This window comes from Caretta caretta, chromosome 8 (assembly GCF_965140235.1).
Source record: "Caretta caretta isolate rCarCar2 chromosome 8, rCarCar1.hap1, whole genome shotgun sequence".
Lineage (NCBI taxonomy): Eukaryota > Metazoa > Chordata > Testudines > Cheloniidae > Caretta > Caretta caretta.
Genome location: NC_134213.1, coordinates 58,406,842 through 58,424,400, shown reverse-complemented (window position 1 = coordinate 58,424,400; position 17,559 = coordinate 58,406,842).

Below are 17,559 nucleotides of genomic sequence, written 5' to 3'. Positions count from 1 at the left end.
TACGATCTGTCTCCATGTTTGCTCAGTTCACCAGGTGTCACCCATCCTCCACATAGAGACCCTGACCAGCATTGTTCTTCCCTTTTGGTTACAACCTCATGCCAGTTGTGGGATCAAAATGAGCGATTCCTCACCCAGTTCAGGCTGGACCATTATAACAAAAGCTCTGTCTTTGTCTCTTGGGCCTCTTGAATGTGGTCTGAACCAGCACAAGCAATTCATACTAGGGGTGGCATTTCTCTGGAATTGTTTATTTATCCCAGGGGTAGTAATTATCCCCCTTGATTTCACTTGCTGGGGAAAGCTCAGTAATCCTCCCTATGGAGTTAGCATACAGTCCCTGGCTCACAAGGATACAAATAATGTTTATAGACACAACAGTTTATTATAAATCCTGGTGCCTGTGATGTCTGGCCATCTCAATAGATTAGTTTTTTGAGGTTTGTACATGTCCACAATCTCACATCTGTCACGAGCATCTCACCCTATATGTTGGCATATCCTCTAGGCTACTTCTTCCCCCCTCAGTACTTCCTGATAGATGCATGCAGTATTCACAAGATATCACTATGCCACACCCTCAAAAGTGGCAACGAACCATCTCCAGGGAGTAGCTGGGGAAACTGGCTGGTACAGAGTTTTGTGGAGTGCTTTGATGGAAATCCACATTACTAACAAACATTTTTTTAAAAAAATCTCCCCATACCTACTTTTGTTGTTCAAGTGACTTGAAAAAATTACAACAATAATGGCTGTATCAATTTGCTACAGTCAATCAAGCTATTGCTAATCAAGCCCTGCATTTAGCTAACAGCTGAGTTTGTGTTTTCTCACTAGAATAAATTGATGGAGCTAGGCAAATTGTGTAGTTGTATTTATCTCCAAAACACATGATAAAGTAGCCCTGTGAAAAGTTAAAGTACTCCATGTATAAATGTGTTATCAACTTTTTATTTTAAACCCAGACTAAGCAATTCTACTAAAGGTCCATAAAAGCTAAATTTCCACTGTTGGATGCAGCAGGCCCAGTTGAATGGCAGGTAGGTATGCTGTTTTACTGGTGCACACAGCAGGAGATAGTATGAAAAATACCATTGGTTCCTTTTTCTTTTTTTAAATACAACCTAAGCTTAAAGAAAAACTCATTCTCTTCCAATTTAAAGGTTGCATTCCTGGACTTAATTGCTTATTTCATTAAGAATTAGGGTTGGGATTTTCCATAGGAGCTTAATTGACTTAGGTACCTAACTCGTATGGGTTGTAGTATCCAAGAGGATACTGGATATACAACATCTTTGATCAATTGCATGCTGATCGCTAGAAGTGACCAGCAGATCCTGAGCTCAACCATACATGAAATGAATAAAAAAATAGTGTCAAATGAAAAAAAAACCCACAGTCATTTCCTGGGATTTCTCTTTGCACCTGCATCACCGGTATGTTTTCAAAGGCTTTTGTCTAGATTGTTTGACTGCATGCAAGTGCAGCATACAGACTTTCGTGTAAGCACTGGCAGTGTTAGCATGGTCTCTTTAAAGACATGGTTTAAAAACTTGGTTAACATGTAAGCGTGGTCTCTTAAAAAACATTTAAGTGCTGAACTACAGGTGTCCAACTTACCCATTGAATGGATATATTTTCTCTAACCTACTAGAAAGGGCTTTTGTAGGCAAATTAATGTGTGTAGGCATGGAGTGGGCTTGCAAATATTTAACCCTTCTTTAAATGACACATGCCAGTGTGCTTTAACTCTCAGCAGCTTCATTCTCTACAAGTATTATGAAGCTGAAAAAATGCTTCCGTCTCTATCTCTCTTTTCCCCACAAGACAAAGTGTCCCAAAAAAACACTGTGTAGAGAAGCTAATGATATGATTTCTTCATCCTTTGATTGGAGGGAGGGGATATTTTGCATTTACTCATCACCTAATCCAACATAATAATGCCATTAAAGGACAACAATACAGTTGAGGTAGCTGGAGGGTAATAGATACAATAAATGAAAAGAGAATATTTTCTTTTTTGTATTTCTATGCTAATAACGCCAAAGTATCATGCCCACTGGTAAGAAATACAGCACTCACATTTACATTACATTACATTACATTTACATTAACTCAAACTGGTCAAAAATGGAAAATCAAAAGTAGTCTGTGTTTCACAAGTTAAAAAATTACCCGCTCCCCTTTTTCACTATTTTTTACTTTTCATGAAATTTGCATCAAAAGTTTTCTCCTGCCAAAAGCCAGTTCGATGCACAAAACTTTGTCATTTTTATAACATTTTAAAGATTTTATTTCTTTAAAAAAAGCCATTTTAAATGAAGAAAATATCAGCCAGCTGCAGATGTAACCCGGCATCCACACACAACAGCAAGTTTATTTTCAGCCTGTCTCCTCTATTTGTGCACTATTATTTTTCATGTAAGCAAGTCCTTTACAGTTGCCATTGTGAATGTATGGAATCTGCACTGCATTCAGAAGTCGAGAGAGGAGCCATCCACAAGAGGGGCTTTGTCTGCCCACAGTAAGAATGATACAATGGCAGAGCAAATAAGTAGAGCACAAACACAGCAGAGATAGCTCAGAGATTTTACAAACTGGGTCTATAAAGTCAATTGGACTATACATATTTGGTCCTTCTTGTGCCACCTTATGTTTGTGGCTCTAGTTGCTAGATAACTGAGCTAAGGATGACTGTTTCAGACTAGAACAATCCAGAGAATTTAACAGAGATTGTCCTCCCATTCTTCAGAGAGCAGGAATTTTCTTCCATTTATTGTTAAAACAATGGGTAGACAAAGAGTGAAAAATGTCTTGCATAATAAATAGTAGTAAGATTTGGCTTTCCCTTTCTTCGGATAAAGTTATTGTTTGTCTGTAAGTTGGTAAATATTTATACTGCTAACCTGGTGGCTACAGATGTCTTTTCCTTGATTTAATACATTAGGAGAAAAATCAGTCATGTATCTGTGTGAGAGAGAGAGAGAGCATGAGAGAGAAATAACAAACAGGTTTTAAACAAGAACATGTTTTCTTCTCTGGATGATTTGAAAAAACATTAAGGATGGTGTGCATCACAGTTATACAATAGCATATTCCCTAATGTAAAAGCAAGTCTGTATCTGTTTCTTTAAAGGCCCATGGAGTACTTCTGCACGAACCCTTAATATTGCTACATTTCATCCAAGACATCTTGTGTGTGGGGATATATATATCTGTGGGATATATATATATATATATCTGTCAATAAGTAAAATTGGCATTAGAATGCACGGTGATATCAATATACTCTATTTTCTTACCAGAGCTTTCTTTTACTACCGGCACTGTGCAGGCTGCAAGGTATTAACATGCGCTCAGTTTGTCATTCATTATGTACAAAAAGTTATCCTTGCAACCAAAGGTATACTGCAACAAAGCCTTGCAACAAAGACAAGTTCACATTAATAACAAGGCAACTTCTCCCGTTAACATACACGTTTGGTCTTCAAATAGCTTCCTATCTTTTTTTTTTTCTTTAAATTAATGCAATATGGCTTTGAAAGTGTCCCTCTGGATTGGGAAAACTTTATAAGTTAGTAGTAGCAAGAATAGGGTACCTGCTAGGTGTTTCAATTCAACTGTCACAAAAATGTACCTACCTAAGAGGTGTTGTTTATTATTGTACAGCATCATTGCACAGCAGGTCAGTACAAGAAGTGAAGAAGAATTCAGTATCTAATTGAAACTGCAGGGGATTATATGTAGATAAAGCGAAGTTGTGATGTGATACTAGTTTTGTCCCCATGAAAAGTGAAAGATGTGCAAAGCTAAGCTATATGACCTCAGGGGACTGGTAATAAAAATAAATAGGGAAACACAACCATGCCAGTGAAAACACCGGGAAAGAAGTTCTCTGTGTTTCCTTAAGTATTTTCTTAACCAGGTGGAAAGAACACACACTAACATTTTCAGAAGTACGAAAGTTCCTTTCACACTTCAGGGTGGGATTCATAAAAGTATTTATTCCCATTAATTTCAACAGGACTTAGGCACCTAGATACCTTTGTGAATCCTACTCTAAGAGCCTAAGTTCCATGGGAGCCTCTCACTTCTTAAAATGAGAATGAAACCCTTTTGAAAAATGTATCTGCAATTCAGTTTGATAAGTAGTGTTTGCTGATTAATGTAAAAATTTCAGTTTTTTTGTTTTCCAGAGCAGGTTTTTTCTGCCTGGCTTGGTTCTGAAAGGGGGCTGCTATCCTGGTCCAGTTTGGGTCTAGCTGGATTATCACAAGAACAACCATTCTTGTATTTTCCCACCATCTATCATGATGGAGATTACTTGATTGCCACAAGTTTGGGTCTATGAAATTAAAAGTAAAGTAGCCTCAAAGCCAAAACCCCACTCTAAACTTGATCTATGCCTGAATGCTATCTCTTTGGTCCATCTCCGGAGATTCAGTTTCTACTGTTCAATAAATGAGAAGTTGCTTGGTAATTCCAAAAGGCGGTTTCCAGAGGATACCATTTCTGTAGCTACATAACTGTTCACATAAACTGAAGCTGTGTCTGACAAAGTACTGTCATTTGCAAGTGCATTGCTACCATACACGCTTTAAGATGTACAGTAAAGACTGTTCTGTACCTAGATTTAATAATTTCCTAGAGTCAACCAAACAAGAATCTTTACAGATTTTGAATTGGCATGGAAAGATGCAATTGCTCTTGACTTCCCAAACACTGGCATACTAGGTAAGTTAGTTTTGTTTGTTTTTTTTTCATTAGCTTTGCTGTCACATAGAATGTTAGATCATATTATAAATATATCTATGATGACCTGTTTGCTTTATGTATGTAGGGTATATACCCCTTGTTCTACCATATTTCCCTCCCAGTGATAAAAATTATGTATTGGCTTACACAACACACTGTTCATGATGTAGAATTTTTCTGATAAAAAGCTGGCAATTCATATGTATAGAGATTGCCAATTATATACACAAAATCTGTCAGTAATTGGCATTAGAGTACATGATGCTACAAATATACTGTACTCTATTTGTTAATCATGGCTTTCATTTATTAGTGGAGGCTATGCAAGTCTGCAAGATATTAGCAGGACATATATTTAACCTGCTAGCCTAATCAGTCAGTGGTAGGTGATGGCAATCATATCCAATTAGAACCTTCGGAAGCATAAGATTACAGGATTCTCAAGAACAAATACTGCTGTGGAACCTTGGCATAGCTATATTCAAGATGAACTATGTGTGCACCATCAATTCATTTGGAAATTTAGTACTGGGGTAGAAAAGGCTCAGTGATATTGTGCAGAAAAATTGCTTTTTCCTTATTTAGAACATAGAAAGACTGACAAAGAATTTTAGCTGTGAAGTATCATTGATATCATAAATGTGATGTTTACTTCTGGTGTACAGTTCAGAATGTTTTATTATCAGTTTTTCTTTTGTTCTTCAATAAAACAAGGTGACTTGCAAAAAATTTGGATCATATTTTGAAAATATTTGATCATATCTTTTTTAAATGAATTCACTTCAGACATGGTTATGCTCCTTTTGTGTTCACCTGCTGTGAAAATTCAAGTGATTAAATTTACTGGCATAAATACTGATGGAGTGGGGGTGGGAATTCATAGTGACATGAACATGTATTCATGGAAACAATACTTTCACAGGCTAATTTAAAATGTTGTTATGGCAGGAGTCACCAGAGGGCACATAGTTTTACAAGTTCTTAGTGTGTGAGCATTGTTCAGTCTTTAAGAAATGCAGGATTATGGTTAGTTCTATGATGTAGGTCCTTTAGGGGAGCTATGGCAAACAGCAAAAGAGTTTGCTCTTTATCTTAAACTCTAATTAGAGTAAATTCTTGGGACAGAGTTGCTTTACTGGAACCAGACACTGGTGTTCATGATGAGATTCCTGCAAGCAGGTATTGTTTTTGTGCTATTAACACCACTAAAAATATACCCAGGCTCCAACATGCAGGGCTCCAACATTTGCTAGCAACCACTCAACAATCTATATATCAGATGCACACTCATCCAACTAGGGAAGAGAGACTTGTTTGATATACCACAACTCAAACATTACTGCCCATAGAGGCTATTCATGGTTCTTTCATGGGGTTAAAATGTATTTACAAACAAACATTGAGTTGAATAATGACTACATTTGAGAAAATCTTGGCCCTTTTACAAATATTCCACAACCAGAAAAAATGACGGTGGGGGGTGGTGTCAGATGATACCCAAAAAGGCAATGATTACCTGATCTATGGCCACCTCATTCCTCACACACCAAGTCACTTGAAATTGCATTTTGCTTGACAAATGAACAACAAATTTGTCATTAAAGCTAAAGCTGTTTGGATAATATCTGAACCATTACAGATTAGAGACATCTCCAAAGTAAATTCTTGTATGGAAGGTTTAGAAAATGAATTGGGGGTATGGGGAAAGAACAGCCTTCTGTTTAAAATAATGAGTTTAGGGGTAAACATATCTCAGTGAATAACTGAACTATTACAGAGAAGCAAGGTTACTTGGAAAACCAGATTCAGAAGAATTAGCCTTTGCACAATTGGCATCACTAAAGGTTTTGAAGGGGAAAATGTTACAAGTTTTCTTCAGAAATTTCTCCTGACATATGTAAATTTGCGGTCTCATCTCCTATCAGTAGATGTAGAAAAGGCTAAGTGTGTGTCAGGTCCCAAAAAGACATGATTTGCACAAATCCTGACCTATTATCTTACAGCTACAGAAATGCAATGAGAATATGATAAACACTTCCAGGAAAGCGGGAGAAATGCACCATAATGACCTTACAATTTCTACTTTTCTGCTAACCTTCTCCCCCCTACTCCAGCTGCCCAAAGTGCTACATTTAATGGAATAAAGCAGATTCTGAATGACATTGACGTTAGATATACAATCAGGTACTCCGCTATCAATTGTAGGTTACACCAGATTTTATGAAGCACTAGCAGAGGCTTGGCAGACACTTCAAAATCAAAGCTCAGATCGGACCAAAATAATAGTACTTTTATTTTTTAGACCTAAAGGCTTGACAAGTTTCACCTATAATGTTCAATTTCTAGAGTAACAATGTTCTCATTAAACCACTAGTTCACCGGAGCATAAGCAAACACTGTGACAAAATACTGTATATGGATTTATCTGTTTGCTTGTTACATTGTGATGTTAAATATTCTTTGTTAAACAACCATCTATATATGGTGTTTATATATGTGTGTATTATTGCATATTAATTTACTTTAAACTCCACAGTGAGGAATGATAAAATGCTAGTGTTATCCTACTTCATTCTATTCCTCATCTAATTGTGCAGGGTATTATAGAAGGCCCTTAATTTTTCTGTATTATTCTATTTATTTTCCCAAACTACAGTATTTTAACCCTGACAAATTAGCATGAGAGGGATGTGTTTGTGGTAAAGAGTCACTTCATTCTTTTGGAAGCAAAACCACAAGCCTACAGAGGAAACCCTTGATTGGTAGGTAATAATCTAATTCAGAATGGACCTCTGCAAATTAGGGAGTATTCATAAAGTGCAGTGTGGGAGAGGAGGACTCTAATAGAAAATATCCCCAATCAAACATGGACAGAGAGCTGAGCAACTCTTAATTAGATGTAGCAAACTATGAAGGTACTGTTACAGCGACATAGCATCTGGTGTGTAGCTCTGTAAAATTCTGTTTTATCCCATCACAAGATTGGCAGGTTCTTCAAAATTTGAAACCAGTCCTGTAAAAAGGATACCAGTTTGATTACTTAAGTGGAATCACCTTCCTACAGTGTTATCTTTATCTTTCATCTCAGTCAGAAGTCACCCTTGAAACTCATGATTCTTATTGCATGGATCACTGATCTCCCACAGCTATAAACGAGTGTACGCTATAGAGACATCGAAGACCTGAAACACTTTTCTTCCTGTAACCGTGCCTCAGTGGGTCACAACTGAGAATACCAAATTCAGAACAAACTGCTGAGAAATAGGGTGGACACATCCCCAAACTGGTGGTTATTCTCCCATAAGATATACCAAACCAGCAACAAAAGTAAACTTTTGTTTCGCCACACTGGCTAACAAGAAGTCAGAACAGTAGTTTCCTTAGACATTCCAGTCTTTGTATCACAATCAAAAACACTAGACTTTAAGATGAGTGGTTCTTTACAGCCAATTTCATCAAATGAAAGGTGGTTCTGATCCCAAAGGATCAGCCACACACCCAGGTCAATATATAACTCAGATCTTATCCAATAATCACGCTGTTGCCAGTCCTTTAGTATCTAAAATCTAAAGGTTTATTAAGAAAAAGAAAGAAAGATGAAAGTTAAAATTGGTTAAGGTAATCAAATACATACAACAATTTCAAAGGTCTTGGATCAGGCTTGCAGCAGTGATGGAATAAACTGCTGGTTTAAATCAAGTCTCTGGTTGTTTCCAAATCATTGGAAGGTCCTCGATCCCTTGGTTAGAATGCTTCCATTAGTGTAAGTCCATAGTCCAGATGTTTGAGCAGGAAAGAGGAGGCTGGAGCAGGAAAGAGGCAAAATTGAGATGTTTCCAGTGCCTTTTATAGCTTATGCCATGAAGAGGGAAACCCAATTTTTCAAACAAAGCCCTCAGCACAGCAGGTGGAAGATCACAGGGAACAAGATGGTGTTCGGAGTCACATGGGCAAGTCACATATCCATTCCTGATTTTGCTTAGTCACAGAAGAAGTCATTACCTATACCCCAAACAGCACATTCTTCATAGGAAAGTCCATTCAGTGTAGGCGGGCATCTTCCATTGTGAGTTAAATGTTCTTTGATGAGCCATTTAATTTGAATAGTCCCTGAAATACATGCTGGCTAAATACCTTATGGGTGTTACCCCAGGAGGAAACATTTGAAATCCAGGTGTAGAGCCAATACTCATAACTTCAAATACAAAAATGATAAATGCATATAAACAGCATAAACATATTCAGCAAATCATACCCTTCCTATAGACATGTTACTTGACACACTTTGTTGCTACCACTGTTATATAATTGCACCAAATTTTGTACAATGATCTACATGGTCACATTTTAATCAGATAATGTCACACATTCTCAGTTAGATTTCAACTATGTGGTTTATTCCATTTGCCAGATAGTGTTCACATTTCACATCGTCATTTTGTCTCCTCTCTTCACAAACCAGACGAGCAGGGCTGAAGGAAGGGCTATCTAGAATAACAACATAGCTCCTTTCAGCTCCAGTATTTTCTGAACAAGCTGTGGGGCTGTTGGGAATATGCTGCATCAGCTGGCCTCAGAAAACTGCAGCTGCCTCTGCTGACAGGCAGAATCCTTAGCTATATAGACTAAAACACTCACTCCCAGTATGTGTTCTGGGGCAGATACCATTGCATTCCTCCTCCCACATCTATCATTACACACTATTCCACTGCAGAGTTCAGGCCAGGGCTAGGAGACTTTAGCTCACATGATGATATCCCTCACAGCTGCCAACAGAGCAACCGTGTTTCCATTGCTTTTGCCCTAAAGTGCCCACAAATTTACTTGTGTATCATACTATTCTTCACAAATTTCCCAGACCTTCCATGAGTCAGACATATCAGCATGTTTACCTTTCCCTTTTCTTGGTTTCAAAAACTCCAATGTTCCCCGAACTCATTCCAGCTCATTTTTTCATCTGATTACTCCTTCAAATTGCCTGCTTCCCCCAGGATGTATGGCAAGATATCTCGGAAATATGATGTCAAGCTGTGAGGGGCCATCCTAGCTAGCATGCTTTTGATAGCCATTGGCATCAACAGGATAGGAGATGTCTGGCAACACAACTGATGTGTAAAATGGAACTGTAAAGATATAGGATTCCAGGTATTGAGTGTGTCAATGAATCGCAGCACCTCTCATTCCACAGCACACACAGCGCAGCAACACAGCAGAGACTGGCAAGAGTGGGGCACACAGCTGTCAACATGCAAACCCCACAGGGCATAAATTGAGGGGAGTGGGAAGCCCTTATCAGGCTGAGCCCCAAGAATGAAGTAACAGTGGTGCTGACATAGGTTTGGGGGGAGTCCCCTGGGAGGAAGGGGAAACAGACCACCCTTTGGATGCGTGGCACTAAGCTGTGGCAGGGAGCGGCCGGCAGGCCAGGTGTGGGAGGAGTAGGGCTGGGAGGTAATTAGTCTTAGCAGGTTTATGGAGGAAAGAAAGTAAAGAAAATGGAGTATAGGCCAGCAGTTAGACCTTTGCAACCCAACCAAAACTGACAGGTTCCAACTACAAGGGGTGGGTTCAGGTCAGGTCAGGTCTGAAAACAACCTGACATGCTTGGGTTGGGTTCAGACTGACTGTGGTTTAGTTAGGTTCAGGTTGGGCTAGAAGATAAGGCCTGAGCAGACTCTAGCTTGATCCAGCACACTTCAAAGTCAATAGAAAGAGACCCACTGACTTCAATGAGGGTTGGATTGTGCCCAATCACTTTGCCCATCATTAAACCTGAAGTAATATGGCCCCAGATAGCCTTGCTGTCACTTCCCAAGAATTCAGATCAGCATATCTAGAGAACAAAAATAAATTACCAGAACATGAAACAAGAAGGAATGTTTTAAAAAATGCTAGATTTCTTTTTAATGTTGTTGTTGCATTTGAATGTTGATATTGATCTAAACCTATTTGTAAATTTTAACCACAGTATTGATGTACTTTTTATGAACAGTCTTTAATTTAACCAAGGGTAAAAGTAAGTGAAGCCTCATTTTGCTAGGAAATGAGTCACTTTAATATATTCTTCAAGGACTGATTTCAATAATATTTTAAGATCAAAACCAACAAACGTACATATGTTTGAAGTTAAAATTATCACTATCATGCCCTGCATCCTCTGAGCAATGTGTGCGTAAAATGATTATACATGAGAGTTAGTTCTGTGTTCTGAAGAAATGTATGCTGCTGTGATGAGACTTCTATTGTTTTCTGTTGTTCACAATTCACTTTCACATTGATAATTATTACCAGAGTTGCCTGTTACTTTGGGGTATGCTCACACACACACACACACACACACACACACACACACGTATCTGAGAGGACGGGGTTAATCAGCACTCCCAAGCTGACCCTTTACATGTCCCCGGACTCAATCGGCTGGGTCGAGCAGCACTTCCAAGCTGCCGTCCACATATGCAGTTCTGGCAGTAACCAACTTGATGAGCAAACCCCACAGGATTTTTGGGCGCTTCAGGGATCTTTAGCTTAGGTACAAGGAGCGTTGCTGCAGAGCGAAGGAGGAAGCCAAAAAAAAAAAAAACACCATGAGGGGGAGAGAGAGAGAGAGAAGCAACCAGCTTAACCATGGAAGTTATTTATTGCCAGGTAATAATCATAAGGGAGCCAAACAAACAAAACAGATAATATTAAATCTAACTTAAATTTGATTATAAAAGTCATGTTTGGAAAACTATAACTGAGCACACAAGTCAGGGTCAGAAGGCTATACCTAGAGAGAGAGAGAGAACTGGGTTCTCACCCTCCATGAAACTTGAATCGATCATGGTAGCTGAGGGACCAGAGTGCTGGAGACAGGCCCCAGCACGATCAGTCGGGAGAAGATGAAGTCCCAAGGGAACTGATGCAGATTTTGGATCCAGTCATCGGAACACTTACTTGATCATGGGTAGGGGTTTTTGTAGGGAAACAACAATAGTTCAAGGGAGAACACTAGGTTTGTTTATGGTTAAACTGATGGTTTAAGGGAGTATACCAAAATTGTTTTGTTCAGGCTAGACAATAGGAACTGATCATGCCTGGCTATGGAGGGTGTTCCTTGGAGGGAGCTCACAATGCAATTAGGCAGCTTCAGTATTGTGGATACCAATAAAGGATTCATTACTAGAATTGGTCTGATAACTATAGAGCTGGGGGTGTGCAGGCGTGGGTTCATTAACATCTGGAGCAGTGATCCCCCATCTTTTAGTGCTTCCCTTCTTTTTTGGTCCCAGAGCTCCATGTCATTCTTGCCTTGGAATCTTTGTTCTCCATCCTTTATGCTAATGGAGATGCCTCCCTATCCCATCTTCGATGCAAATGAGGCTAGGGCAGTTTCCTTAATCCTGTCACCCTTGTCCCAGGAGTTTAGGTGTGTCTCCCACTACCTTTTCATTGCTTTTTGTAAGTCTTTTTTCTGATCTGTTTTAGTTCAGACAGGCTGGGTACTGCACCCTGGTTCCCCAAGAACACAGAGCTGACAGGTAACATCATTTCTTAGACTGATCCTTACGCCATAGGTGACATTTTCCCTAGGTGATACTCTCTTTTTTCTTAAGCTGACAGGGCATTTTATGTTTTGTTTTTTTTCTTAAAAGTAAACACAGTGTCAGTCAACACTGACATTCAGCAACAAAAGCAGCAGAAACCCCATCCACCTTCAGGAATAACATTGCATTATTATGAGCATTTTGGTGATTTCTAACAACCTTTGTTTTCACTGGAATTGTAGGGAAAAATACTACACAAAATGTGCCTGAACTGCAAGTGGAAAAATTAAATTAATACATCTTTCATTATGCATATTTAAACATTTCATTATGCATATTCATTTTTTTTCTGTTCACAAATGATCTGCAAACAACTTATGATTTTTATTTTTGATTTATTTCTCATTTATAGTGGTTAGATGTCCTGGGTTTTTTTTAAAGCAAATTGCATCTTATGGATTGTTCATAGAATTATAGAAATGTAGGACTGGAAGGGACCTTGAGAGGTCGTTTGTGCATTTGATTTTTCCTTCCAAAGTGCAGTACTTTGCACTTGTCTTTATTGAATTTCATCTAATTGATTTCAAACCAGTTCTCCAATTTGTCAAGCTCATTTTGAATTCTAATCCTGTCCTCTAAAATGTTCACATCCTTTCCCAGCTTAGTGTAATTTACAAATTTTATAATCATACTTTCCACACCATTATCTAAATCATTAGAATGTTGGATAGTACTGGACACAAGACAGCCCCTGTGCGACCCCACTAGGTACACCCTCCCAGCAAACAATTGATAACTACTCTTTGAGTATGGACTTTCAACCAGCTGTGCACCCATCTAAAAGTAATTTTATCTGGAACACATTTTGCTAGTTTGCTTATGAGAATGTCATGTGGGACAGTGTCAAAAGCTTTACTGAAAATCAAGATAAATCATGTCTACTGCTTTCCCCGATCCACTAGGCCAGTTACCCTATCAAAGAGGAAATTAGATTGGTTTGGCATGGTTTGGCATGATTTGTCCTTGACAAATCCATGTTGGCTATTACTTATCACTTATTAATTGGGGTGTAGACTCCGGGCTTGGGTTCCAGCCCAAGTGCTTGGACCCTCCCATCTTGCTAAACCTGAATGTCTACGCTGCAATTAAGACAAGCCCCGCAAGCCTGAGTCAGCTGGCAGGGCCAGACAAGGGTTTTTAATTGTAGTATAGACATGCCCTTGTAGACATAGGGTAGGGGACTACATGGACCCTGGTCTGAAATGGTATGCCACTTCCTACCTTTCTTCTTTTGACCCATGCATGCAATAGGGCAATTTGATGTCTGGTATAACTCCACTGATGTCAATGGAATTATGTCCGCCATGAATTTGACCCAGTATATACTGGACAGCACTGTGCTTGCAGAATCAAGAACCTCATGAGTGAAAGTGAGGAACCGGTTGAATGACCCTCAATGAAGCAAATCTAGAGTGTTGCTCTAAACTTTATGAATTAATTTAAACAAATCTTAGTTGCTGGCATATCTCAGTTTATTGAAATGGGAGAGGAAGGTTTTATTACTGTTGACTCATTAAGGGAATGTACAATGAGTTTCTTTACAATAGTTGAATGTGTTTGGATAGCTAATATCTCAAAAAGTCTATTATCTGTATTGAGTACAATGCTATAGAATGTGATCAAATTAATTATATTCTTCATAGCTAAATAATGATTGCCTCATTTTGAAATAGAATTACCTATCATTGAGGTTTTCAGCTGGAGGGGTTTTTTTAGTACTGTATAACAACTTGCTTTTGCCAATTTTAGTTTAAATCCCTTGCTTCTTTCTTCTCCTTGTAAATGTTTGAAATTTGAGAAAACTGATTGTTTTAATATCAAAGTTTTATTCCATGTATTAAGTGTCATAATACACAAAGGACAGTTTGACACTAAACGAACAGGAAGACTAATCAGACAAGAGACTATCGACTTACAGCCTCTTACAGAATACTCAGGAACATAATGGGATTTGTGAGCAACATCCTCCTCCTCAAGGTTTAAAAGCAGAACAAATTAATATTCAGGAACAAAAATAATAACCCAGCTCCCCAATGGGTCATTCAAGGAGAGGTAAGTAGTAAAATGAAAATCCTTCAAGGTCTTCGCCAAGCTTGCAAAGCATTTGAGATACAGGTCACACGTATACTACAGAAACAGGAATACTGGTCCATCAGAGATGCACTGGACCTGCAAATGGATGGCCCAGATTTACAATTGGAGCTGGTATAAACCAGGTGAGTAGTTTATGAAAGTCACTTTGGAAGGCTGTTTTACAGCATGAGTAATTAGCTTGAGTCTAGCTTCTACTGGATAGTTATTCAAGTGACAACTTGCAACGCCGGCACCCTGTTAGTGAGTTGAAGCTATAAACATGCAACATACATGCCCTATCCGCTACAGAGGCAAACTCTCCAGATCAGAGTTGAGACATATTGGAGAAAAGTAGAAAATATATATGTGGCACTCTGTACCTCAAAACAGCAAGCTGGAACCCCCACATTCTTCGCTGTCATATAAATATGATATGTTTTGTTCAAAGTATGCCTTGTGAGGTATCATTTTAAAAGTTTTGATCTGTTGAACGTTAATATCCTCTTGGATGGTATGTGCTATCATTGTATGTGAAGATATGAAGTTTTGTTATGTGTGTGTTACTGAAATATGTTGTGAGGTTGGGAACAACCACAACAAGCCTTTCAGGTACAACAGTGGAGTAGCCAGATGCGTGGATGGCCCATTAAAGGGAATCCACTTTCCCAACAGCCATTCCAGAAAACTTCTGGGAAAGCACATAGACAATGAAAAATGCTTGACCAATGGGGGCAGATCCCCATGTCACAAGCATACATCTTTCCACCAAGCTGGAAGAAACTATTAAAAAAAGGGGAAGTAACATCATGACTTGGCTTCACTCCCACCACAACTCAACACTTGGAAACATGTCTGGATGACAAAGACTTTGAACTGGGGAGTCTGGCCACAGGCTGTAGAAGAGTTCCAGCCTGTGTACTGAAGCTCTGTGATCTATCAGGGTGAGACACTGCTGGGTTCAAATTCTGTTTAGTTTACAGAACTCAAATTGCAAATTGCAGAGTAACAGCAGTGTTAGTCTGTATTCGCAAAAAGAAAAGGAGTCCTTGTGGCGAGTAATTGGTTAGTCTCTAAGGTGCCACAAGGACTCCTTTTCTTTTTGCAAATTGCAAATTGCAAATGTATTGTTACTTCTTAGGTAACCAACTTTGATCTCTACACTCACTACTTATAATCACTTAAAATCTCTCTTTCTGTAGTTAATCAATCTGTTTCATATTTTACCTAAAACAGTGTGTTTTGGTTGAAGTGTTTGGGAAATCTCATCTCAGCTTACAAATGCTAGTATGTGTCCTCTCCACATCGAGGGATGGGTGGACTGAGTGATAAACTTACACTGGTCAGGCTTCTGACCAGAGCAGGATGGTATAATTCTGAGGGTGCAAAGCTGGGAAGCTGGGGGGAATTGGCTGGAGCCTCTCTATTGTTGGTTCATGAATAGCCAGGAGAAGCATTCATGTAACTCAGCTGGGTGTATCCCTGCCCGTGGATGTCTGTGTAAGTGCAATACCTGCCAGAGGTTTGCAGCTTGTCACAGCATCAAATGTGAGAGGTTACCCCAGGTTGGTGGGACAGAGTGATCAGTGGTCCCACAGTTCAGGTTGCACGCCATCACAATATTTTGTAATTGATGCTTGTATGGTTGTAAAACATACATATATATCCCAACTATATTAAAGTACAAATGGGAGGGGGGGAAGCATTGATATGCCCAAACCCTTAGAAATATAGCAAAAACAGAGGGAAAATGGCCACATTATAGCATAATCTGAGTATAAAAGGTTATATAGAGCAACTTGTACAATAGAGTATGCACTGTACCATTAAAATAATCCTAGGGTCATTAGATAATCAGAATCCATATTGGATAAAGTTCACGTAAAGTGTTAAACTTCTGCCAAAAATGAGGTTTTTCAGTCAAGTAAAGCATGTCCTCAAGAATTTATGGCTTCTCTGTATTATTACATTACATGAAAATAAATTAGTTTTTTAAAGGAGACCTGTGATCTCTCAGCAATCTGTCACTCCATTCAGGTGCCAGCCAGATACTTATAACTACCAGTTACTTTAAGCTGTAGACCTACTCCCTGACTTTTGACTACTGTAGCTACTCACAGCTTCTCTGATTGATAAGACATTTGATTTATACTAGACAGCACACCTGTTTTCTGTGTGTCATCTCAGCTGCTATACTGATTTACACATAGTATTGGTTTGATTAGCCACTTTCCCCAAAAATTACTGTCACTTAGCACTCATTCTTCCTCTAGATTTTTTGCTAAATCTCATGCTTACTCTATGCTACTCAACTACTTGAAGAAAAAAAGATAGTTTTTTTTTATATGTGAATTGTGTTTTGAAGACTATTTCTATGTACTCTTAAAAACCTAAAGGGGAGATTGTGGAAAAATATTTGCAATTGCTCATCAATGAATTGTAAAACCTTCATTTCTAAGAGTGTAGCACTGCACTGTTCCCTCTGGTGGACTGTGGCATAGAAAATACACTCTAGGACTAATATTATTCTTTCTTGGGAATATTGCAATGTTTCTGTACTACAAGCCATTCTCGTAGCATCTGGTTCAATGTCACTTTTAAGAAGAAGGTAAAGGACTGTGTAAAAAGGACAGTTACTTCAAACTTCTTGAAATTAAAATCTGCTCTTTCTTACCTCTTAAAGGGAAAGAAGAACTATCAAAAGTAGGGAAATGTTTCTTTATTCCCCTCATATAAATTGAAATATGTATTAGGAGCTTATTTTTCATTTGGTTCACAGTTGCTCTTATTAATATTTTTAACAAAGACTACAAATTATTATTGTTATTATTTATTCATGTAGGGTATATATTGTGGTAGCACATAGGAGCCCTCACCATGGACAAAAGGGTGGTCTCTGCTCCATAGAACTTATGATCTAAACACATGTAAATGAAATAAAAATAAATAAATGACCTAGCCACAGGATTTAATTTTTAAAAAGCCATCCACTATTTATCATGATCTAAAAAAAAAAAAACCCTCTAATTTCTCCTTCTTAATGTTTCAGAAACACATTTGACCTGAATTAGATCATTTTTTATTCCTCATTGTTTCACAAAAATGTAGTATAGCCCAAAAGATGCTGACACACTTTTTTTTTCTT